This window comes from Chiloscyllium plagiosum, chromosome 7, assembly GCF_004010195.1.
Source record: "Chiloscyllium plagiosum isolate BGI_BamShark_2017 chromosome 7, ASM401019v2, whole genome shotgun sequence".
Classification (NCBI taxonomy): domain Eukaryota; kingdom Metazoa; phylum Chordata; class Chondrichthyes; order Orectolobiformes; family Hemiscylliidae; genus Chiloscyllium; species Chiloscyllium plagiosum.
This window is the reverse complement of record NC_057716.1, coordinates 59,120,607-59,147,210: the sequence shown is the minus strand read 5'-3', so window position 1 is coordinate 59,147,210 and position 26,604 is coordinate 59,120,607. Positions and strand designations below refer to the sequence as shown.

The following is a 26,604-nucleotide window of genomic DNA, read 5'->3' as shown; positions in this document are numbered from 1 at the left end:
CTGTCTCATTTCTGAAGGCTTCTCATTTTCCAGCCGTCCCTTTACCTGCGAACAACTGCCTCCAATCAGCTTTTGAATGTTCTTGCCGAATACCGTCAAAATTGGCCTTTCTCCAATTTAGAACTTCAACTTTTAGATCTGGTCTATCCTTTTCCGTCACTATTTTAAAACTAATAGAATTATGGCCGCTGGCCCCAAAGTGCTCCCCCACTGACACCTCAGTCACCTGCCCTGCCTTATTTCCCAAGAGTAGGTCAAGTTTTGCACCTTCTCTAGTAGGTACATCCACATACTGAATCAGAAAATTGTCTTGTACACACTTAACAAATTCCTCTCCATCTAAACTCTTAACACTATTGGCAGTCCCAGTCTATGTTTGGAAAGTTAAAATCCCCTACCATAACCACCCTATTATTCTTACAGATAGCTGAGATCTCCTTACAAATTTATTTCTCAATTTCTCTCTGACTATTCGGGGGTCTATAATACAATCCAACAAAGTTATCCTGCCTTTCTTATTTCTCAGTTCCACCCCAAATAATTTCCCTGGATGTATTTCCCTGGACATAAGCAATAAAAGAAAATTAAGATTAGATTAAAGCCATTAAGGAATGTCAAAATAAACTCAAAGGAAATTCTGCTGAACTGTGTGGCAACTGAATAGAGACTGTCAGTCAATTTTACAGTATAAAGAAAAGTGTGGCACTGGAAAAGGCACAGCAGGTCAGGCAGCATCTCAGGAGCAGGAGAGTCAACGTTTCAGGCAGGACCCTTCACTAGGTCTGATGAAAGATCCTGTTTGGAACGTTGACTCTCCTGTTCCTCAGACGCTTCCTGACTGGCTGTGCTTTTTCTAGCACCACACTCTTATCTACTCTGATTTCTCCAGCATCTACAGTCGTTACTATCTGCTAGTCGCTGTGTGAAGAGAATGCAACTTACAAGAAAGATTAAAGAGGCTGGGACACATTTTTCTAAAAAATGGAAGACCAAAAGGAGAAATATAATTCTTTCAAATTGTGAAGGGATTTGACAATGTTGATGTGAACAAATTAGTTCTTCATGGTTAAGTGCTGAACAAGGAAATAAAAATAAGTCCATTCACATATCAAATAAGGATTTAAGGCACACATTGAACTTACTGCCACACAGCAGAAATAGTGCTTAAAAATATTTTTGGTGCATACATTGTGAAAAAGGGAATAGAATTAGAGGGATCCTCAGCAGGTTTTGAAAAGGTAATTACAATGTTAAGAAGCTTATGTGAATGAACTGACATCAATTAGTCAGGATGAGTGGCTCATATTTGTACTGATTTTATGCCCCTCGTGATTTTACAAATCTCTATAAGAACACTCCTCAACCTTCAATACTCCAGTGAAAATTTCCCAGCCTACCCAGCCTATCCTTAGAACTCAAACCCTCCAGTCCTGGCAACATCCTGATAAACCTTTTCTGAACTGTCCAATTTAACAATATCCTTCCTATAGCAGGACGACCAGAACTGTACACAGTACACCAAAAGTGGCTACACCAACATCCTGTACAACCTCAACATGACTTTCCAACTCCGATACTCAATGGCCTGAGCAATGAAGGCAAGCATGCTAAACACCATTTTAACCACCCTGTCTACCTGTGTCACAACTTTCAATAAACTATGTATCTGAACCCCTCGGTCTCTGTTTGACAATGTTACTCTGGGCCCTACTATTAACTGTAAAGGTCCTGCCCTTGTTTGTTTTACCAAAATGCATCACCTCGCATTTATCCAAATTAAACTCTATCTGCCACTCCTTGGCCAAGTGGACTAATTGACAAGATCCCCTTGTAATCTTAGATAAGCTTATTCACTATCAACTATATCACCAATTTTGGTGTCATCTGCAAACTTAAAACCATGCCTCCTAAATTCTCATCCAAATCATGAAATCCTCACCATCATCATCAGCTCATCATCGTCAGTTGTCCTGCAATTACTTGGGGAGTTGACTTTCTGCCTTGGGTCTTTGTGTGGCTGAACAGGTTGGCTCTTGACCCACAGATCTGTCAGCCTATTTTTAGGACACCTTTCCCAGTAGGAAGAGAGCAGAATCCTGAAGAAGACTGCTCAAAAATATATAGCTGCCAAACACACTTCTGCCCCGTCACAGGTATTCAAACACCTTCATGCATCTGTTGATTGTATATAGATTCTTGACTAGGAATTCACAGGCTCACAACAGAGTGATGGAAGGTGTCATCCTATCAAGCAATACTTGCTTCGCAATATCCTGTTCATTAATGCTCAGATTGGATTCCTTTAGGGCCACTAAGCTCTCGGGTCACTCAGCTCACAGCCTTAGTTCAGACATCAACAAAAGAGCTGAATTTCAAAAGGGAGGTGAGAGTGGCTGTTGTTGACATCGAAGCCACATTGAACTGAGTGTAGCATGATGGAGTCCGAACAAAACTAGAGTGAATGGGAAACGGGGAAAATACTTCACTAGTTTTAGTCATAATTAGTACAAAGGGACGTGGCTGTGAATATTGGAAGTTAATCATCTCAGCCCCAGCACATCTCTGCAGGAGTCCCTCAGGGCACTACTTCATCGATGAGCTACACCCCCCATCTTCAGATCAGCAATGGGGAAGTTTGCTGATGATTGCTCAATGTTCAGCAACATTTGTAATTCCTCAGATATTAAAGCAGCTAATGTCCAATTATGAGACCAGAACAATATCTGGTCAGTAACTTTCAGACTACACAAGGGGTCAGGCTATGACCATTTCCAACAAGAGAAAATCTAACCAAAGATATTGATAGTTGGTGATTCATCCTTGTTAATATCATTGAAAGTTAGAGATGATGGTTAGACTTTCCAAAAAACACAAAACTGTAAATGCTGGAAATCAGGAACAAAATGAGAAATTACTGGAAAAGCTCAGCAGGTCTGGCAACATCTGTGGATAGAAAGCAGATTTAACATTTGTGTCCAGTGACCCTCTTCTTCAGAACTGGATCCGAGACATTAACTCTGCTTTCTGTTCACAGATAATGTAAGACCTGCTGAGTTTTTCAAGCAATTTCTCATTTTCTTTTCTGATTTCCAGCATCTGCAGTTTTTTTTTGATTTTTGGAAATCTGAACATCAACTCTTCACTTTCAATGATATTACCAAGGATGGATCACCAACTATCAATATCCTTGGGTTGCTATTTACCAGAACTGAACTGAACTAGCCCTATAAATACTGTGGCTATAAAAGCAGGTCAGAAGTTTGGAATTCTGTCGTGAATAATTCATCTCCTGACTGACAAAAGCCTGTCCACCATCTACAAGGCACAAATCAGGAATGTGATGAAGTACTTCCCACTTTCCTGTATGAGTGCAGGTTCAGCAAAACTTGAAAACTTTGACACCATCCACGACAATACACCCCACTTGTCTGGTATCATATCCACAAGTTCCACTCCCTCCATCACTGATGCACAGAAACAGTACTGTGTTCCATTTGCAAAATGCACTGCAGAAATTCACCAAGGCTTCCAAACAGCAGCTAACATCTAGAATTACAAGGGCAGCAGATAAATGGGAAGCCCAGCATCTCCAAGTTCCTCTCCAACCCACTCATCATCTTTACATGGGAATACATCACCATTCCTTCACTGTGACTGTCAAAATCCTGGAACTTCCTCTCCAGCAGCATTGTCAGTGTGTCTACACTAAACGCGCTCCAGCCATTCAAGAAATTAGCGCTCCTCACCTTCTTCAAGGTGATGAGGCATTGGCAATATTGTGCTGGCCCAGCCCACCAAGTCCACATTCCCTGAATGAATTAAAAGAAAAGCTCTGTCTCCATTACCAATTCTCCGTGGCCAAAGAACGTTGCAAATGAACCTTGTTAGTAGCTTACACATGACTTTAAAGTGAAGATGAGCTTTCCATGTGCAAACCTCTTTGCAGCTAATGTGAAAGTCAATGTACTTTTTTGCTTTTCTTGTATGTTGTTTAGAACATTTTGGACCATCTTTTGTCTGGTGCCAGCCCCTGACCTTGCTGTTATGGGTGTCTGTACCAGGAGCAATGAGCTTCACTCAACTGATCTTTAAGTAATGCAAGTCTCTCCACCACATCAAGCTGATGATCCATAGAGTGGCTCCTCAACACCATTCCTCCCCCAGTTGCTCACTGAATGTTTTTGTTATGGTAAATCTATTCTTTCCAGTAGGACATCAGTTTAAAAATGTTAAGAAAATAACCAGGAAATATGAAAGTGTATGGAACATGTAGGTATCATTCACAAAGAAATAAAGTGTCTCTCCTGCTCATTGAATGCTGCATGTCAGCACCACTCTTTTTGACTCTGATTTTCCAGCATCTGCCGTCCTCACTTTCTTCTATTCTTATTATTTACCATTCGGTAAAAAGATGTATTTAACATGAAGCTACTATCAGCGAGGCCAATCGAGTACAGAGTTCTGGGGAGCATATATTTTTCACAAGCTGAAATAAGTGACTTTGATCATATATAAATAGGAAATCTGTTCTATAGCTTAAAAGTTTTGGCACTTTAAGATCGAGAGAAAATTGAAGACAGTTAAAAATATTAAACAGTTACTTCGGGATTTTTATTCTGTTTTTAAGATAGCTGGAGGCAAGTATGATGCCTGGTTTTAAAATAATAATACAGATAACATAAATTTAAGCAGGATATTTAACTTTGACTAAGATCCTAGAATAAAAGACCACAAGTAAAAGGCTAGGACTCAGAATAGGCAAAACAGACTTCACAAAAAAGTTAATTCTCTATGAATAAAATTATTAGATGCGTAAACACATGTTTACATTTAGAATTAAATGCTGAAGTAAGTATCTGGTGGAAATTCTGCTCAATTGTGAAACAGGCTCAGGTGTATACTAGGTTTAACACTCGGTTCAGAATTAGTGATCTATGTTCACTTCTGGGTTTCCAGCAGGTATGCCTTGAAGGCATAAGGGACTGACATAGGCATTCCTCTACATTATAAGTCTTATTAATATAGTAGTTTGGGGAAAATTCTTTAGGGTGGGGTCTGAAAATTCCAATGAATTTTGTATTTGAGGCCACGTATATATTTTTAAAAATTGGAACAAAACATCCTTCTGCAAATTAATCAAAACTAGAAACAGTTGGAAAACTGTACAGACAGTCCTTTTGGTAAGATATTTTGCTATTTTGGTGTATTGGCAAGAATATTTTATTTACTTCATTGGATTTGATGTCTTTTGTTCCATTTCAACTTTAGTTCTGGACTTCTCCTTTCAATAACTTTGTCTCTTTAATACTTCAAAAATATATTTCCTGCTAATTTTGGGGTCATTGAATGGCGCCTTATGGCATGGCAAGAGGCCCTTTGGCCTATCATCTCTGGGCTGGTCATTAAGCACCTGTATTCTTTAATTACATTTTCCAGCACTTGGCCTGAAGCCTTAATGCAATGGCGCTTCAAGACACCATAAATACTTCTCAAATATTGCGATGGTTCCATCTCCTTTTAGGCAGTGAGTTCCAGGTGCACACCACCACATGGGAAAAAGAAAAAATCCTTAAATCCCCTTTAAATCTCCTGGCTTTTACTTGAAACTATGCCTCCTAATTGTTGATCCCTCTAATTTTGGACACCTCAAATTTGACACATGACTGTGCAGCGATGCACAGTTCAAATCATATCATTAAGTTCACTGATGACACAACTGTAGTGGGTCTCCTTAGCAGGAGTGATGAGTCAGCATATAGAGGAGAGGTGCAACGGCTAACAGACTGGTGCAGAGCTAACAACCTGTCTCTGAACGTGGACAAAACGAAAGAGATAGTTGTTGACTTCAGGAGGGCATGGAGCAACCACTCTCCACTGGACATTGATGGCTCTCCTGTGGAGATCGTGAAAAGCACCAAATTTCTTAGCGTAGACCTGGTGGAGATTCTCACTTGGTCCCTCAACACCATCAATAGTCAAGAAAACCTAGCAGCGTCTCTACTTTCTGCATAGGTTGAGGAAAGCACATCTCCCAATCCTCATCCTCACCACATTCTACAGGTTCATCGGAGTCTCTCTTCCCTTCGTTACAGACATTTACACTACACACTGCATCTGAAAGGCTAAGAGCATTGTGGAAGACCCCACACACCCCTCACTCAAACTCTTGTCCCTCCTGTCATCTGGCAGAAGATACCGGAGCATTCGATCTCTCACAACCAGACTCAACAACAGTTTATTTCGCCGGGCCATCAGGCTCCTTAACACTGTATGATCAGATTCTATTCCATCTGAAACTCTTTGCACGACTTCATATTGCTGCTCGAACAATGTTTTATTAATTATCATTCTTTTATTACACTTTAATTTGTACACCACTGTGCCTATTGTCTTGACATGTCAGGAATTACTGTGCTTTCTTGTGTGTTTTGCACTTCTTATGCACTTCACGCCGCCCCGTGTATGATTGTGTAGTCTGTGCTGTCTATGTAGCATCTTGGTCACTGTCTCATTTTTACTGTTTCAGTTGTATGTGGTAGAAATGACAAAGCTACTCTTGACTCTTGATCAGGGTCCCCCCAACTCTAGCCTTCTCTGTTCTAAGGAAAACAACCTGAGCCTATCTAGTCTCTCTTTATAGCTGAAACACTTCAACCCAGGCAATATTCTGTTGAATGGCATACAGTGCTTCAGCAGTGGCCTATTACCTTATATAACTCCATCATAAACTCCCTTGTATTTAATGTCTCAACTAATAATGCTAAGTATCCCATATCCCTCCTTAATCACCTTTTCTCCCTGTTGTTTTCAAGGATCTGTGCACATGCACATCAATGTCTCTCTTATTTTCTGTACCCCCTAGGCATCCACCATTCATCATCACTTTCCTTGCCTTGTTCATCTTTCCAAGATTCATCACTTCGCACTTTTCAAGATTCAATTCCAGTTGTTTTCGTTCTGTCTGTCTGAGCAGCCCATCTATATCCTTAGTCTAAGGTTTTCCTCCTTGCTATTTACCATGCCACTTAATTTTCATGTCATTTGAGAATTTACTAATCAAACCTCCTACATTTATGCCTAGATCATCAATGTACACTACAAGCAGTAAAGGACCTAACACCGAATGCTGTGGTACACACTGGACACAAGCTTCCAGTCACCAAAAGCAATTTTCAACCTCTACCCACTCCTACATCTGAAGTTCTGACATAACGTGCACAGCAGACCTATTCTTACCCACTCATGGTACCAATTAGCAGTTTATCTTTCTCTCTGGCCATGATCCATCTCTTTGTTTGCCTAACTGTCTTTCCCCCGGGCTCTGTCTCCACCTATCACTTTCTCCTTTACAAATCCATGATCCCCACTACTCCTGTCTTGAGCATATGTACCACCTTTTCCTATCTACTACTTATTCTGAAGATGGGTCACTGGATCTGAAACATTAATGCTGCTTTTTCTCCACAGTTGCTGCCAGACCTGCTGAAGTTTTCCGCCAATTTCTATTTTTGTTTCATATTTCAAGCATCCATAATTTTTTGTTTTATTTTACTTTAACCATCACCCTCTGTCTCCTGTCACTAAGTCAATTTTATATCCAATTTGCATAAATTACCCTGGATCCCACGTACTCTTACCTTCTTGACAAGCTTCCCATGCAAGACCTAAGCAAAAGGGTTACTGAAGTCCAGGTAGATGTCATCTGCTGTACCGTCTTCCACATATCTAGTCACCTCCTCAAAAAATTCAATCAAACCTGTCAGACATGATCTTCCACCTTTTACTCCAGGTGTATAGCTTAATAGGCACCAGGCACCCCTATCCAATAGGTCATCATCATTCAGTGTGAACCTTGCTAGTGATTGTCAATGGGAACTCATGGAGAAATGATCCTGCCCTCTCATAACATTCATATACTGAATATGTATTTCAAAAAAGAGCTATCAAGTCATTTTTATCCTCCCTAACACAGAGCATTATTCACTGGATGACCCATGGATCTGCTGTGTGAGCTCAAATAATACTTTCCTCAAACCTTACATCAGATTTTATTTTATAATTCAAAAATTATTGGATTATCAACCTCTATCAACAGAGAGTAGTTTGGAAAATCAGATGTTATTATATCTAGACATAATTAATAGATGAATTTGAAGCTCTGTTTCACCTCTATAAATTACACCCAACAATGATTAAAATCCCATGCTTTATTTCATATTTTCTGCTATATTGATTTGTAAACTATAGCATATCATTGATATGTAAAACATAATTTCATCAAATATTCTTTCTGAGATGATTTAACTCATCCAAAAATTAAGTTGATACCCTACATTCATTATTCACTAAGTTTTGTGAGCAATAATAAAGTAACATTCATTTGATTTACGAGAAATCATAATTGCTAAGGAAATGAAACCAGTGATGTCCCAAAGCAACTCCTACTTATTTATTTGAATCATAAATACCAAATAAATACTTATTTTTGCAAAATAGAAATTTACTGTCAATGGTATACATAGAACATATCAATATGAATCAGACTTCACATTTATTTGCCATATCCTTCTGTATAGCTGTGACAGCCAATGTTTACTGTGATACAATCCTAATTTATGCAAGTTTCTACCCCAAAAAGGCTGAAACATTGTTTGAAATAAATACTGCATCAGATGATCAAGTAAAGAATTTGCTGTGATAATGCTATGGCAACACAAAAAATTAATATTTTATTAAAAGTAAAGATAAGCATGTTTTAATGGTAGAATATATTTTACAGTAAGTTTATCTTTTTTGTCTCTTAACACTTATGATATATGACACTCCTTATTTAAAGTTTAATTCTAATTAATTTCAATGTAACTCAAATTACTGTCACAGATTCAGCTTCCAGTATTTTTAGAGAGGAAACCTTCAATCGATGTTGTTTCTTTTATGCACATAATGAATAAACAAGTATCGTCAAAATCAAAACTGAAGAAAATCTGAACTCAGTCTAACTTATATTATTTACTTAATATAAAGGAAAGCCATATGTGTAAATGATCAATATTACAGCCATGAGTCAAACTAAATGTAAAAACATTTATTTTGAGTTCAAGTATTGAAGGATATTGAAGTTGCAGCATAGAAGGCCATCCATCCCGTTGTGTCCGTGCTTACACCCAGCAAGAACTACATAGAACCAATGAAGTGTAATTGTATTTGGTTCAAATTAAATGTTTTTCAAACTAGTTGTTTTTGCTTTCTAATTTTAATGAAATCACCGCAGAGTATATTGAAACGTTCAAATTTGTATTCCCGGAATGTAGCAGTGAAAAATCAATAACTGCCAACATAGCGCAGCTGTCTGATGCAGATCTTTGGGTCAGTTTATGATAAAAAAAATTAATACTATACAATGAATTAAACACTTTGTTTATTCTGCAAAACAATCCGTGTCTGCTGCATCTTTGACAAAAAGTATATGCACCCCAAAATTATTTGAACCCTAAATATTTTCTTCTGAAACGATTCACAATTAAAGTAGCTTACACTCCGCACCTTCCCATATGAATGTGCTTGCAATGCAATCATTGTACTTGCATTTATGTTACAAATGACCGCGGTAAAGGCTGAGCTGACATTCGCATCGCCTGCGAAAAAAAGGGATGAGGGGCTTTTATAATGAATTACAAGGCTTTACAATTCTCACGTACTCATACAGTCTATAACCCTTAGAAAAAAAGTTATTTTGAAAAAAATCCCCAGTTGATTGTTTGGACGAAGATTTTAAAAAAAACTGGGAGGGGGTGGAGGGAGGAGAATTATAATTTGCTGTTTTTCTCTGCCGCTGGATGATAAGCTGTTGGTTTCATTTAGGAAAATGTTTCTTGTAGCAGCAAGTTTCATTGTTTGAGCCATGCCTGACGTCACCAGTTCGTGAACCACATGCATTGAAGCCGAAAAAGTCTCGGTCTCCCTCACAGCTTCTGGTGAATTAACGAATTCTCTCCTTTCTCCTCCCGCCTCAATTAAAAAAAAAGTTTCGAAACGAAAACAAGAACGTTAACTAATAATTCCACCATCTGTCCCTCCAACTCCCGACGTATCCGGAAGGGAAGTCGATGACATTTGCGGGCTAGGTGAGTTGCATTTTTATTTTCGTCTTGTGTATTTTTCTTCTCGGTGTTTGCGGCGGCGATGAAGAAGAATAATTGATGAATATTAGTTGTCGGGGTGTGTGTTTCTGTGCGGGAGAGGAATCAGTAAAAGATGAGGGAGGGAGTGAGTTGCTGGAGAAAACTCTTGGCTGCTTGGTAACGTCCAGCCGCTTAGACCGAGTCTTGTTCTCCCTTCACTTTGTGTCTCCAACCGTCTCTGTCTTACATGTCGCTTGAATCGGATCCTTTTGTAGTGGGAGAGCGGCCCCAGGAGAAGGACTGTTCCTTTTTTTGGGAGAAAAAAACCCCACACAAACCCACCTCAACAAACGCTGGTTTTCTTCTGAGTGATTACTATCCGCACGACACTTAATGTTGACCGTACGGTCTTATGAAATTTCTGGGGAGAGAGAGGCGCTTTTGTGTATTGTTTTGTTTACCGCCCGCCCGGGGCTGCCCACCTTCTGGCTCGTAGTTTATTTTCAAAAAAAAACTGAAACAAACAAACAAATAAACGGGCACGGCCAGAGCGGGCCATGGCTGAGTGGCTTCGGGAGGTGGTTTTAAATCTGCAAAGGATGCTGGCGGAGGCCGTGTCCCGGAAAGGGGTTCGGGGTCGGGGGCTGGAAGGCGGAAGGCTGCGTCTCTTCCTCTGCCGCTTGTCCCCGGACCACCACCAATCCCCCTCCACCCCCGCGTGTACCCACTCCTCCTCCCTCTCCCACCTCCCATTGACAGTCCGGCTGCCAGACTAGGCCGGGCCGGCCTAAACAACACGGCCCCGGCGTCACCCGTCACATCTGCGTCCCATCTCCTCCTCCCCGTCAGCACGGAGACACCAACATGGCTCATTCACATCAATTATACCATAACTCCATTTTTTTATTGTGTGTGTACGTTTCATATATTCTGGTGTCTGGCTGCCTCCCTAACAAAAAAAAGCTTGACTGGGCTGAGGTGTGAATGCCCAGCCGCTCTGGGTGCCCCTGTACCCTGTCCCACCTCCCCCTCCTCGACTCTCTCTTTTCTCTCCATCTCCCTCCCCTTGTTTTGTATCTCCGCCGCTTCCTTATTCAAGCCGGCTGTAGGCGAGTTGTTGAAATTTATCCCTTTGTGTATATTACAATATCCTCCATTTTTCTTTTCAAAACAACAACCCTTCGCCATTTTGGGTAATGTGTTTTATTTTTGAAGCCTTTTGTTTAGAGGAAGGATTTTATCCCCCCCTAAGTTAGGCATGGTTTCTGGGACAGTGACGTCATGTAAAGTTTAGTTAGATTTGCCCCCTTGTATTTATGGCTATTTTAAAAATTCTGGTCTTGAAAGGACTTTGTTTTCTTCAACTGATTGTTAGCTTCAATTGAATTAGTTTTTTTTGCAAAAATGAAACTGTATAGGAACTTTGTAAAGCTTTATTGTGGGTTTAGGATGACAAATAATACATTTCTGATAGTCAATTTGAGCACTTTGTCAGCTAAAAGTCTGTTCGTGTATATTTTCAAGGAAAGACATTTTTTTCAATGTTGTACATAGCGAGTCTGTTTAATATGTACAAATATGATTGATTGCTCATTTCACAATCACTGATATTCAGTACATGCAATGAATGTAGTGCCAATAATAATGGAAATATGAATATTTTGCATAAATATGTGATGGTATTTGTGGTTTTGGTTAAAGATCTCATTAAAATGTGGAAAGTATTGACAAATTGCATTTTCATTCATATTAATCTCAAGTAACATGTGTAAGCAATAGAATGATAATATGTCAAGAACAGTTTTTAAGAGATTCTCAAACTTTCAAGGTTAACATTTTTTCTTGAGGCCTTTTGTACTTCCTACATAATGTTCATGATATTACTCTGTCCACATTATTATTTCTAATGACTCTTGCAACTCTGATTATATATTCATTTACATATTACTTTTGAAATACTATATATATGTTTCCTTTTAAATAAGGTGCTGATTTCAACACAGCTGTATAATCAAAGTTGGTAGTAAGGGAAAAGTTGTAGACCTTCTAAGCTATGAATTTGTCTTCAGGTTTTTTGTATTACCTCTGGCTATATTCTCTTGTCACACCAGCACGAGTTTAAACAAAGTGGTAGTGTTCAATTTTTATGCTTGTGAACAATAGAATTCTCTCTTCATTGTATAAAGTTCTGAGCCGTTTGCCAGAAAATAATAAAAAAAATCAAGTTGGGATACCAGGTGGAAATGCCTGTATTTTAACTTGAAAATATTGTTAGAGCTTTTAAGTGGTTTTGTGGTTTTATGAGCTACCATCTTTTTAAAGTCTTTGTAGTGGGGTATTTAAAGATGTGTAGAAAAACTGCTTCATCGTTTTTAATATGTAACTACTATTTTCACAAGGGAATGCACTGTAATAGGATACTTGAATATTAGTAACAAATCCATTCTGTTGGTTACTCTGATCTTTTAGTTTTTTTTAAAAATGTAAAAGCTCAAACAGCAGATGGCTTTAAATTATACATGCAACAAAGGCCTGCAAGATTTGGCAGATTAAGCAGGGGAAGTAAGCAGATCAAAGGAAAATAAAATATTGCTTGCACAATAGTTGCATTTCTTTTGAGTTGTTTGAAATTTGTATTGTTGGGTATTTATTCAATATTATTTACACTTTTACTGTTGATAATGTATGATTTAGGTTTGATAAGTGGTCATTCCTATTTTGTTTGATTATAGTACTGATGTGTAAGATTTTTTGTAATCAAAACCAGTTAGTAAAATAGCCTGAAGTTTATAACTGCATTTCTTGAATTGGCCATATTGCAAGCAATATAGTTCTTTTAGGAGCAACTTTAGCAGTCAGATGAATTTTGCAGCTGAAGTATGATGTGCACATGCTTTTATTTCATATGCATGTCACATTTCTGCTGATGAAAAAATATCACCTCGCTCCTTTTCCTTTGAGTTGTACTTGACATGGGTAAATCTGGATTCTGAAACATTGCATCTTAAACTGAACCAGAAAAATTATTTTGCTGGTGTTGTAAAACTGAGAATTCAACTATAGTTTTGTAGTTATCCAGATGAGTTCTGGTTGTGGTTTTGACAATAGCATAGTACTGTATTAATATATGTTCAGGCTGTGTAAGTATGTATTGGAAATATTTGTGTGAAAATTGTAGCATTAATCATATTGATAATTTATCTTTTGTTGGTAAAATTTTATTAGTGCGCTGTGATTAACAGAAAAAGGTACAGGATATCTCTTTGTTTAGCTGTTTTGTTTTGTCAGATGAAATGTGAAGGAGCAGATGTTTTGCCAAACATCCTGATGTGCTTGTTTCCTTATGGGAGTGTATGACTTTTTCTTCTGATACATTGAGTTGACAGCTGCTTGATTTCATGGAGCTGCTAAGAACCCATTAGTGGTGTCATTGAATTGAAACAGAACAGTCACTCCCAGCTTGAATTGTGATTCCAAATGTCTTCAATTGTTGTACATTTTCAGCACGATTTTACTATCACGTCTTGATGAACTTGTTTGCAACATACTTGTTTTGCAGTTGAGACAGAAAGGATAAGCACGAGCTTTAGTGTGAATTATAAGACTATAGAAATATCTTTTTAGTACAGAACATTGTACTGTAGGAAGTGTCTTTATGGAAAACAGTATTTGTGCAGTGAGTAATTCAAATCTTAATAAGTCCCTTTCAGTTTACTAATCAATATATCCAAGCAGTATGTTATGAATATCCGTGTGTATTTTATTACAGAAATAATTACATCAGTTCTTTTAGCAATTGCTACTTATGCCTAATAAGATAAAATGTGCTGACCAAAGTCATTTTGAGGGATGAAATTGAGGAGTGGAAACTGTCACTCAGAATTTAGGGTGTTTAGGATCACATACCTGAGTTGTCACCTTTATACTTAAATTGTTGCCAATTATTTGTGTGTTTAATAGAAAATAGTTTCAGCCTGGGAGAGTTTGAATACATTGGAAAAGCAGAGCTAACTAAATTCAAATGAGCAGTTTTCTTACTGGAATGATTGAAAGTGTATTTTTATGGATTGAAACTGGCTGATGTGACTGTTACTCCTGAAATGTTTTCTTCAAAACTGAGATTTCAAAGCTCAGCTAAATGAAATATTCTGATTAATAATAATTGGAGGTGCCGGTGTTGGACTGGGGTGTACAAAGTTTAAAAATCGCACAACATCTCTTCACCACCTGATGGAGAAGCGCTCCGAAAGCTAGTGCTTCCAAATAAACCTCTTGGACTATAACCTGGTGTTGTGTGATTTTTAACTCCAATTAACACGATGTGGTTTGTGGTGGATTTTGCTGTATTTATGTAACCAATTCAGCAGTTGTTTAGATATGTCTGGTATTAAAAACATGGTCACGAAAATTCTCAGACTATTGTACTTTTGCCATAAAATAAAATGATTGATGTGAAAGCTATTGCTATCCTTCAGAATTTTTGGTGATGTGAGCTTAAAGGTTGTGCCTCTGTACAGGTTGTTTCCGGCCTCTGCCCTTTACATTTTATGTCTACTTTGGAAATCTGGTGATGTAATCTGTGCAGTTACAAGAGTGAAAAGAAACTGTTGCTTTTCATCTTTGTGATGCATTTCAGGTTTCATGTTAAATTTCTTTACAAGTTTAATCTGACTTCCTACATGGATTGATGGGACTTGTCCGTATTCTCCATTTTATGACTGACTTTCATTCATTTAATGTTTAATCCTAGTCTCTTACATGAGGTAAGAAATAGAAGCCAGACTGAGCTGTTCAACCCATTGAACATTCTTTGCCATTCAATAAGATCATGGCAGATTTGATTTTGGCACTTAACTCCCCCTCCCTGATTGTTTAATTACTTACCTACCCCATAACCCTTGACTCTCTTGTCAATTAAAATTTGTTGAACTCATCCTGCTCTTTCTGGAAGTGAATTCTACTAACTATGTTCTGAGAGAAGAAATTTCTTCTCAACCCAGTCATAAATTTGAGACCGAAAGAACTGCGAATGCTGTAAATCAGAAACAAAAATAGAAATTGCTGGAAAAACTCAGCAGGTCTGGCAGCATCTGTGGAGAGAAATCAGTTAATGTTTTGAGTTCTGAGGAAGGGTCACTTGACCCAAAAAGTTAATTCTGATTTCTCTCCACAGATGCTGCCAGACCTGCTGAGCTTTTTCATCAATTTCTATTTTTGTTTTAAATTTGAGACCCCTTATTTTTAATTTGTTCCCTCTCCAGATTCTCTTGAGAGAAAACATCTAAGCTTTGACCTTGTCAATTCCCCTCAGAATCTTGCCCATTTCAGTATGTGCACCTGCCTTACTGCTTGCTTCTGTGTCTTAATATAGAGATTGAGACAGTTGCTGAGATGATCATACCTTTTTTAAAAAAGTTATTATAGTGATAATTTGTTTTGCCTTGAATAAATTGCACCCATGTGCAGTTTCTGTTTAATGAATATTATGTATTTATTTTGCAATACTGAAGTATTGTTTGCAGCTTTTTTAAAGTTGAGATTAATCTTCTCCATTTAAAAAAAACTAAAATTACCATCTTTTATAGATTGAGCTGCTCTTTGGTGGCAAACTGAATTTCAGTTTAAGTGTCTGACACTGTTGGCATGTTAAGGTAGCTTACCAGCATTAACTTAAGTAATTTAGTAAACCAGCTCTTCTTGGCTGAAGTAATAATATAATGTTGTCAAAACAAAATGATCTATTCATATCCTTGTATTGAACTAAATCTAAATAAAAATATTTTTCTAGAAATGCTATAGTTCAATTGCAAGAACTGCTTAATGTAAGTTTTGAATAATAAAACAAGATATTAATGATTCTGAAATTGATTAGTTGCACAGTCTATGCTAATTCTACTGTAAACCATTACACTTTACTTTGAAGGCTTTTGGATTCATTTTCATAAGGAATCATAAAGGGTAACTTAATTTGCTTTAATTTGGATCCAGTGGTTGATTTTTAAAGCAAAATTCCTAGGTTTTATTCTTTGATAGATTGCTGATAAATCAAAACAATTGACTGAGAGACATTTGCTTACCTATGAATTTTTTTTTTCCAAACTGGAAAAATAGAGTCTAGTGTGACAGGAGTGATCTCACTTCTTACAAGCAATAGTTAATGTAGACAGTTCTTCTCAGGCAGCTTGAATAGCAGGCACAGTAAATTGCATTTGTCTTTTGCTACATATCTTCAGTGGCCTGTAACTGTCCTTGGATCTTCTACAGAAAAATTAAAAATCAAGCAAGTCAGCAGTTCTTGTGGGTACTTTCACTGAACTGAATTTTGAAACAAAAGAAGAAATATCCAGAAAGCAGTTATTGTAATAATGCCAGTATTTGATCACAGCCAGAACTGGCAAATGAAACAGTGTACCTTCACCTCTTTTATCCCCACCCTCTGCCCTAATGCTAAGCTTTATATCGATACAAAGCACAAAACATTGGGTTGTCATGATCTGTGGGAGTTGGGAATGTGAAACTGCTTTGCTGCTATGAAAGAGTGCAATGTCTAGGACCAGTGTCCAGATCACAGACATAAAGTCGACTACCTCTTAAGAGAGGCATCAGGTTAATTATTACTGTGGTATTTTTATGCAGGCAAAATTGTATTTTTACTTTGTTTTTTCAATTCTTACCTTTTCTACAAGCATATATTCATTAATCAAAAGAGTAGGTTTCCTGCTGAGGACAGAGGTTCATAAAATTGGCATTTGGTTTGGTGTTAAAAACAGTGCTGAGATCCTTTTAAAAGGATGGGCATAAATAAATCTGAGGTCTTTGTATGCAAACCCTAGAGGTTAATACTGTATAATTCAATGTCCTTTTCCTATTTTGTATGATTGATGTTTTTCTTTAAGAATTTGAAGCAAGATGCAAGTCTTTCCAGTAGGTCATGAATGGCACCTTCTGATTGGTCAAATTGCAAAGAGGGTTTGGGGGAGGTCTTGGAATATTCTGCAGAGATTGCTGATTTTCCCTGAGATCATTGTCATATTGCCTGTGTGGTTATAAGAACATCAGAGTGATTGACGTCTCCTGCTGTGATAATGGGCTGGTGTTTCAAATGCCAGGAGTTCTGCCTGTTTGTACTGCAGATTAATGTTATTTGCACTCTTAACACAACTAACATGTATTACATGAATAAACTACTGAGATTTTGCTACAATAATAATATTGAGACTGTGGGAGGAATGGTCTCATAATTTAACAGTTATAGAAATATTTGAGGGTTTGTAATGGCTTGTACATCAAAACTGCATTGGGTAGCAATAGTTTTATTGATCATCTTCATTTAAGAATCAAGTCACTTCTGTCACAGAGGCTTTCTTTTCTGCTGTGTTAGCAACATAGTTTCAGTTTTCAATTAGAAATGTAGATTAAATGCACAAGGTGATGAGACAAATAGAAGCACATAGTGAAGCAGAGCACATTGTATTGTAGTTTGTGATCTGCGGAAATATGAAACTGATTATTTTGAATTTCATTACTTTTATTCTTTGACTGGGTCAGTGGTTTAAAATTTCTCTGTCTCGTGCAATGACTCCTTGGTCTCCATTCTGAATTACATTGACAACAATTGATAATATTATAACAAATGTAATAACTACCTTTGACCAGAATGTACAAGTAGACCTTTTGAAGGTTCAAAAATCAAGGCTCAATTTATAAGCTGAGTATAAAACGTGAGCCACCTATCTGGATAGTTGGTATTTTGAAATGTGGGGGGAAAAAAGGCAGTAATTCATATCAAGCTAATGTGACATGGCTTACTGAATTAATTAATTCTATAAAAATAGCTTCAATCAGGGATAGGCAAAACAAAGACTAGCTCGCGAATTCCTGGAGGCCTGGTATTCCTCTCCTGGTGCCATAAACAAACATGTTGAAATAGATCCCATCTCCAGACCACTGCAGTACAAAATCAGAAATAGAACCCCCTGCCATGACAGAACCATATAAATTCTGGGCAGATCACAACAACAGCACTTCATTTGGAATCTACACAACACTGAAGATGTCACCCAGTAGGGAGACAAAACATTTGCAAAAGAAAACAGGCTCGGTGAACCGGCCAACAACTCCAAAATAAATCTTTATTGAGCTAGGCTTGTATCTCAAGATATCCCCTTTTATTGTTTACCATGAGGAATGCAGTTGGAGCTCACTTCACAGTAGCTTTTGTGAGGGAAAATGTAGCTGGAAGATTTACTTTTGCCTCCAGTCAATGGCAGAAATCCTTCGTGATCTTTGCAGAATATTTTGGCAGAAAATAGTCAAAGTTATCTTATCTTAAGCTGTTGGAAAGAAGTTGGGTTCTACTGCACACAGGATGAACCACAAGAGCCACATACATGAGATCTGTAAATAAAAGGTGGAAAATTGCAGTGCCAGAAATCTAATGGAAGGACCCTCTTCTGAAGATGTCTGAAAGAATGAATTAGTGACTTCCATAAGGCTGTGGCATACCTTTACATTGGTCATAGGAAAAATGAATTAATCTTGAATGTTTGTGAAGGTTTCTAGCTCAGGTTGAGATTTGGGGTGTAGGTTTGCTTGCTGAGCTGTAGGTTTGATATCCAGACGTTTAATTATCTGGCTAGGTAACATCATCAGTGGCGACCTCCAAGTGAAGCGAAGCTGTTGTCTCCTGCTTTCTATTTATATCTTTCTCCTGGATGGGATTCCTGGGGTTTGTGATGATGTCATTTCCTGTTCGTTTTTTGAGGGGTTGATAGATGGCATCTAGATGTTTGTTTATGGCGTTGTGGTTGGAGTGCCAGGCCTTTAGGAATTCTCTGGCATGCCTTTGCTTAGCCTGTCCCAGAATAGATGTGTTGTCCCAGTCGAAAAGGTGGCTTTTTACATCTGTGTGTAGGGCTACGAGGGAGAGAGGGTTGTGTCTTTTTGTGGCTAGCTGGTGTTCGTGTATCCTGGTGGCTAACTTTCTTCCTGTTTGTCCTACGTAGTGTTTGTGGCAGTCCTTGCAAGGAATTTTGTAGATGACGTTGGTTTTGTCCATGGGATGTACTGGGTCTTTTAAGTTTGTTAGTTTTTGTTTGAGAGTGTTGGTGGGTTTGTGTGCTAGTAGGATTCCGAGGGGTCTTTGTAGTCTGGCTGTCATTTCTGGGACAACACATCTATCCTGGGACAACACATCTATCCTGGAACAGGCTAAGCAAAGGCATGCCAGAGAATTCCTAGAGGCCTGGCACTCCAACCACAACACCATAAACAAACACAGACCTAGATGCCATGTATCAACCCCTCAGAAAACGAACAGGAAATGACATCATCACAAACCCCAGGAATCCCATCCAGGAGAAAGATATAAATAGAAAGCAGGAGACAACAGCTTCGCTTCACTTGGAGGTCGCCACTGATGATGTTACCTAGCCAGGTAACGAAACGTCTGGATATCAAACCTACAGCTCAGCGAGCAAACCTACACCCTTAATCTTAAATATTTAATAACTCAAGGGAACACTTCGGAGAAAAAGTAAAAATTGATCTGAGTTTATAATGCAACTTTTTATAAGCTGTAATGTTAATTCAATGGTGCTTGCTTTGTTTTATCTGTATTTTTAAACAGGAATAAAAACATTTATTTTCTTAAACAGAAATCTTGCGGCATGTCAGTTAATTGCTGTGTTCATATTTATTCTTTAAATGTTGATGGCCCCTAACAGATAGTAACAGATGTCATTTATTTGCAGGTGACTTTTTATCTTGTTAATTAAATGGAATATGAATGTGTTCAGTACTAATGAGTTGTATACTTTACAAAGGCCACCAGGATGTCTGTCCTTGTACTGTATTGTTCATCCACAACTTCATCCTTTTTCATTCAGCAGTTATCGTTAACTCTCCTGCTCCTTGGATGCTGCCTGACCTATTGTTCAACTCTGTCTCCAACATCTGCAGTCCTCACTTGCTTCTCATGAACATGCAGACAACTTGATTCTTTAGTATGTTTTTCTATTTAAAAATTGCCACTGACTTGAATTTTGTCCCAATGGCCATACAGGTTAGTACCACTGTGAATCATACCTTATGACCTGTGGTTTTTTTTTTGGAGTCAATGGTTTTCATTTAAAAGCTTTCCAATCACTAGTTTGGTTGCTGATTCGAGTGTTTGATCAATGTTGGCCATGTCGTTTAAGGGCTCCCCATGTTTTTGCTGCTAACAGTAGATGAATTGTTGGAAACTAGTGATTTTTGGCATCAATATTTTGGTCTTCTCCAAGTAAATTGGTTCTCTACTGCAACATCAAACATTTTTATTCCATGAAGCCGGAGTGTTATTTATGTGTAGTGCACTTCTGATGACAATGTAACCTTTCTGATTTAATCCATTCTGTTGTGAAGTTGGGTAGAGTACTTGTAGATTGGGAGACAGGAAGTTAGAATTTGGTGTTTGTGAAATGCTGGGTTGGGGGATGCATTGTGTGATCCCTTTTAAAAGATCATGTGTTTTTCCTGTGCTTCGAGATTTAAAATGGCTGTCTGTGAGTTTGCAAGTTTGCAGAGATTACTTGAATTGAAACATTTGTATTGAAAGGCTGTACAGTTAGCAGGCCCAGCAGCAGTGTTTTTACCAAAATAACAGGCTTTTGAAATTAGCCAACTAATTTGAACCAGGCACTTAGATACCAAAAATTTGAGTCTGATGATTTATACAACATAGGATCAATCCCATTGTAATAAAAATTGATATGTTATCACAGGTATAAAACAAGGTGGCAGTTGGACAAAGACCCCAGAGCTAGCTGCCATCCACCAGAGCTAATGGCCCTTAGTTCTCTAGAGAGAATTGCTGGCTGTCTCATCATCTTAGAGAAAGCACTATCTAAATAACAATGTTAATAGTCCTGATAGAAGAATTGACGGAGAAGGCACAGAACATTTCTTAAGACATGTAACCTGGCTGTAATTTCAAGAGACTAACTTCTACTTTTTTCAAATAAACAGGATTTATATTTATTGGAACAGCATACCATTTGAATCTTGCTTTATTTGGGGATAGTTAGTTATTTGGTTTGTCAATAGTTTAGTTAATTTGTTCACTGTTATGGAGTTAGATAAATAAATTGTTACTTGTTGATTTTAAAGTGTCACAGATTTATTTTATATAACCACTAGAAATTGCTGAAAAGCAGGTTAAACCATTTTTCACACTCCTTTTATAGATTATGGGGCGAGTGCTCCTCTTTGGGTGTTTCGGTTTTAGTTCTCAGAGGGGGTCAACCTCCGCTTTATAAGAAATCCAATACGGGCTTCTCAGAAAGGCCAGTTGCTCCTACATGCTCTTGTGGCACCTTTGTTCTTGGCAGTATCTTTAGAGTGGAATCTTCCTTTCAGTCTTGCATTATGTTTTAATTGATGGCAAATTCAATTGCTCCATGGTAATTTCAGTAATTCTTCACTTAAAATTGTGGTTGCTTTCCTGAAAATCACAACTTTAAGTGGAGCATAATTTCTCATAGGAATCAATGTCAGAACTAGAGTTAGGTTCCTGTGGACATTTCTTGCCCAGAAAAAAAAATGTTCAAGTTGAAATATTCTTCCCCACATGTGCATCATTGTGCATTCCTCACTGAAATAACTTGTAAAATAAAATAAATCATTGAGCATAACAAAAATACTTCATCACTGGAGTCTCTGTCCTAAGGGTACACCTTGTATTTTTCATTAAACTATTCCTGGAGACAGGACAAACAGTTTTACAGTACCTGTGTACAGTAGCAACACTATAGATTTCAATGATTTCTGTGTTTTACTCTCAGCCAGTCCTGAAACCTCAATACCGAAAACAGTTTGAGTCTGGAAATGGGCCTTATTTCTTAGAGATCAACAGTATGGACTTTCTTGTGAAATAACAAGGATTGCTTTGGATACTGTTCAAACCTTTCTTCTTCAGAAGCTTTGCACTGGGATCTGTTCAAAAAGTTGGAATTGCCTTGATTGCATGCATCTTTCTGCACAATTATGTCATCAGGATGAATGATCTGATGCCTGATGATTCCTGGTAACACAAAATGCATGCATATGATAAGGATGGAAAGGAAGCAAAAACTAGTGTTAACTCAAAACATTGTTGACATGATGATGATGATCAAGAAATGTGCATGTAATAAAGTGACATTCAGGTTGTGTGACTTAATGGGAATTTATATTTGACAAGTCAGCAAATACATTGAAACCAGCTTTGTACTACTTTTGTTGGAAGACTTTTTTTCCTCCTTTGTTGTTCACTACATTTGTGAGAGATTATCTTGAACTATTGTGTGCTGTGGTAATACAGCTTATACTTGCTTGATCCCTTGCATCAAATTATAAATGCTGGTAATTAAAAATCACATTATGGGGCAAAAAAAATTAGGCTGACTACAAAAGCAAATACATTTGGTTCTGCTATAATGCAGGTTTCTTCAACGTGAATTGGCTTTAATGCGATTGAAGATTTTAGAACACTAACTTTCCTTATCTGTTTTGGCTACAGTGCAATAGTCCCATTAGTTTAAATAGTGCGGCTATTGCACGATTTTCTTATAATGTGAGATCGCATAAGAATGGAACTTTTGCTTTATATCAGAATTGACTGTATAGGATGGTGCTGCTGAAAATGAGTATTGTCTTATGTATGGTAATAGAAAACTGTGATTTTGGGGCTTGGAAAATTAGGTCTTAATACTCTGGTTAGATTTATTTACCTAATTTGTGGTTTATCTTAAGTGTATCTGTTAAGATTAATTTGTACATAATTGTCCTTCTGAAATCATTCAGTGGGGACAGGCAACAGATCAATTCTACATTCAAATGTTGAATGTACTGCAATTCTCGCCATATTTAAGTTGTGTACAGAATAAGAGTGATGTAGGGCAACGTATGGCAGTTGCATATGTGAATTAAAATGGACAGGTGTGATTCCAGAATAAGAGTACTGGTGAAGAATTGTTTGTTTAACTGTTTACTTAGTAGTTTGCCTGGAGCTGCAATATTTCAACAAGTAATTTTGTTCAGGGCTATAAGTTATTTCAGTGCAACACATTACATAAGTTTTGTTAATCACCATTGTAATCTATGAACACTCATTTTTATCTCAAACAAGGGAGAGGCCTAACAAACATTTTTTTATTAATCCTGAACAATCATATGAATTCATATTTGAATAATTATTTCTTTGGTGCCATATATAGCAATTTGCTAAATCAGTTTCCGTTTTAAAAATGTAGCTGTTTCTTTTTCAGTTTTCCATTCCACTTGAATGTTTAAATATTACACAGTGGGGATTTTTTTTGAGGAAAAATCATTCTATTCACTTGGAGAGTGAACTTTACTATTTGAAATAATTAAGTACCGCAAATGTCGTAGTTTGTATAAGGAAACAAGTTTAAACATAGTACTTCCCGTCATGAAAATTCATGTTTGTTGCAGAACTGTGGAAACAGAGTTGAGGGCTTGTTGATAAAATTGTAACTACTTTTCGATGTTATTGAAATTGGTAATTGATTGCTTATTTTCCTTGGGTAAAGATGCAAAGGTTACCATATTTATGTATTATTTGGAGTTCCTTTTAGACTTTTTGGCAGTTTAGCTTTAAAAAGTACTACAAACAGAATATTTCAAAGAGACTGATGAAATTTTCAATACATCTCTATGACTCTATGACTCCAATTCAGTATGTTGCAACAGTTAATGTATGGATAAATATATAATCTTCTGTTATTCCTGATTCTTGTCTTTAGTTTACATAATAGGTCATGTTGCGGCTGTACAGGACATTGGTTAGGCCACTTTTGGAATATTGCGTGCAAATCTGGTCTCCTTCCTATTGAAAGGGTTCAGAAAAGATTTACAAGGATGTTGCCAGGGTTGGAGGATTTGAGCTATAGGGAGAGGTTGAAAAGACTGGGGCTGTTTTCCCGGGAGTGTCGAAGGCTGAGGGATGCCTTATAGAAGTTAATAAAATCATGAGGGGCATGGATAGAGTAAATAGACAAAGTCTCTTCCCTGAGGTGGGGGGGGAAGTCCAGAACTAGAGGGCATAGGTTTAGGGTGAGAGGGGAAAGATATAAAAGAGACCTAAGGGGCAACTTTTTCACACAGAGGGTGCAACATGTATGGAATGAGCTGCCAGAGGAAGTGGTGGAGGCTGGTACAATTGCAACATTTAAAAGGCATTTGGATGGGTATATGAATAGGAAGGGTTTGGAGGGATATGGGACGGGTGCTGGCAGGTGGGACTAGATTGGGTTAGGATATCTGGTTGGCATGGACGAGTTGGACTGAAGGGTCTGTTTCCATGCGGTACATCTCTATTCTGGATTAGTGGTGCTGGAAAAGCACAGCAGTTCAGGCAGCATCCGAGGAGTAGTACATCTCTATGTCTATAATAACATGTAGCATAGTATTATCATGTTAAGCTAATCAAGAATAAGATGATTAAACTGTGCCTTTTAATATTAAAATAATTTTGATTATCTACATGTCTGTCCATAATTGTTTTGAGTAGAATTTGATATGTGATCTTTAGTAAACGGTTAATCTTTGAACCACTGATGAACTAAAGTTGCATTTCTTTGTCGGTGAGTTCAATGCATTTAGTCAAACAGTCATAGAGATGTACAGCACAGAAACAGACCCATTGGTCCAACTCATCCATGCTGACCAGATATCTTACATTAATCTAGTCCAATTTGCCAGCACTTGCCCTGTATCCCTCTAAGCCCTTCCTATTCATATACCCATCCAGATGCCTTTTAAATGTTGTAATTGTACCAGCCTCCACCACTTCCTCTGGCAGCTCATTCCATGTACGCACCACCCTCTGCCTGAACAAGGTGCTCCTTAGACCCTTTTAAATATTTCCTCTCTCACCTTAAACTTATGCCCTCTAATTCTGGATTCCCCTATCCCAAGGAAAAGACCTTTGTCTATTTACCCTAGCCATGCCCCTCCTTTTAAAAGTCCCTTTCTACTTTAGGACAGTAGAATGTTATCTTGCTGTTTCTTCTGTCTAACTAGATTAAGCCCAATGCAGCTGGGAGAGGAGGAGAGGAATAATGGCTACAATTCAGGAGTTTTTATACTATTTCATACTTTTTAAGCTACCTACAAGTTTTTGTAATTATAAAAAAACCTCTTAAATAAACTTGCAGTTTTAGTATTTTTTGATTTCAATGTTTAAGAGTTACTCATTGTGACTTTCGGTTTGAAATGATTTTTATGATTTTTTAAAAAGTGCTGTGCAAGAATCAAACAGTTCTTATTTTGGTGCATGATTACAAGGAGGTTCAAATCAAAAATGCTGTAATGCTGGAAGTCAGACACTTGCAAAAACATGCAAATGAGAGGCAATGTATTTTGAGAGTACTGATCAAGGCGGATACTAAATGACTCCGTATGTCCAGTATTGAGAGTATAGGGTCAGCCTTAACATGACCTGAGTCAGATGACCATGGTTCTATTCTCGCCCGTGAACTAATGAATCTCGTGTGGTACCAACAGATTGTATTTTTGGGAGATGTAGTCTTTCTGGTGAGGCTTTGTTTGTTCTCTTAGGTGGCCTGGTGGAATGTTTCACGCATATCTTCTGATACCTTGTACAATATTTTATCCTCAACCCAGATCATGAAAACAGATTGCTTGGTCATTTAATCTCATCCTTGTTTCTTTGGGATCCATCCTTGATGATGCATTGGACAAATTGACGGCTTTGTTTTCTATCAATACAACATTGACTGCACTTCAGTAACAATGAATTACTTTTGAAGGGCTGTGAGATGTCCTGAGGTTGTGAACGTAATGATGTGAAGGTAAATTTGTTTTTATAAGGCAAATATTGTTGGCTTTTTACTTTTTTAAAAAATGGCTGGTATAAGTGATGTTTATACAATTGCTGACACAAGCCCCTTCTAAGGTTTGGTCACCCACTTCAATTGCTGATAGACTGCTGATGCAGCAATATCTGATGCTTGTAATTGCAATTATAAATTGATCACACTTTATGGTTACAGTTGGTGTGAATATCTTCTGCAGCCAAGGTATAATTATAGAATATTTGTTTGTGATGAAATCCTAAAGAATTATATAGATTTTGGAGTCAGATATTTTACTTTCTTGTAATGTTGTCAAAGATTATGTGCATCTTGCTGAGTAAGACTATGCTTCCAAGTTTCTCTTGCTGGGAAGTGGGGTGGAAGGGATGGTTGTGGAGAAGTGAAGATGTCAGAATGATGCTTCTGGTGCCAAAAGCTTGGTATATCCTTACTGGACATAAATCTAGTACCGGGGAGAAAGTGAGGGCTGCAGATGCTGGAGATCAGAGCTGAAAATGTGTTGCTGGAAAAGCGCAGCAGGTCAGGCAGCATCCAAGGAACAGGAGAATCGACGTTTTGGGCATAAGCCCTTCTTCAGGAATGAGGAAAGTGTGTCCAGCAGGCTA

General features: G+C 37.8%; 1 protein-coding gene across 1 annotated transcript in view; it reads left to right on the top strand.

Moving 5' to 3' along the window:
* The first annotated feature begins 9,115 nt into the window (after positions 1 to 9,115).
* baz2ba (bromodomain adjacent to zinc finger domain, 2Ba) overlaps positions 9,116 to 26,604 on the top strand; it is a 356,283-nt gene continuing 338,794 nt past the window's right edge. The window contains exon 1 of the mRNA XM_043693834.1: positions 9,116 to 10,124. The gene's annotated coding sequence lies outside the window, so the exon portion shown is untranslated. The remainder of the gene's footprint in view (positions 10,125 to 26,604) is intronic.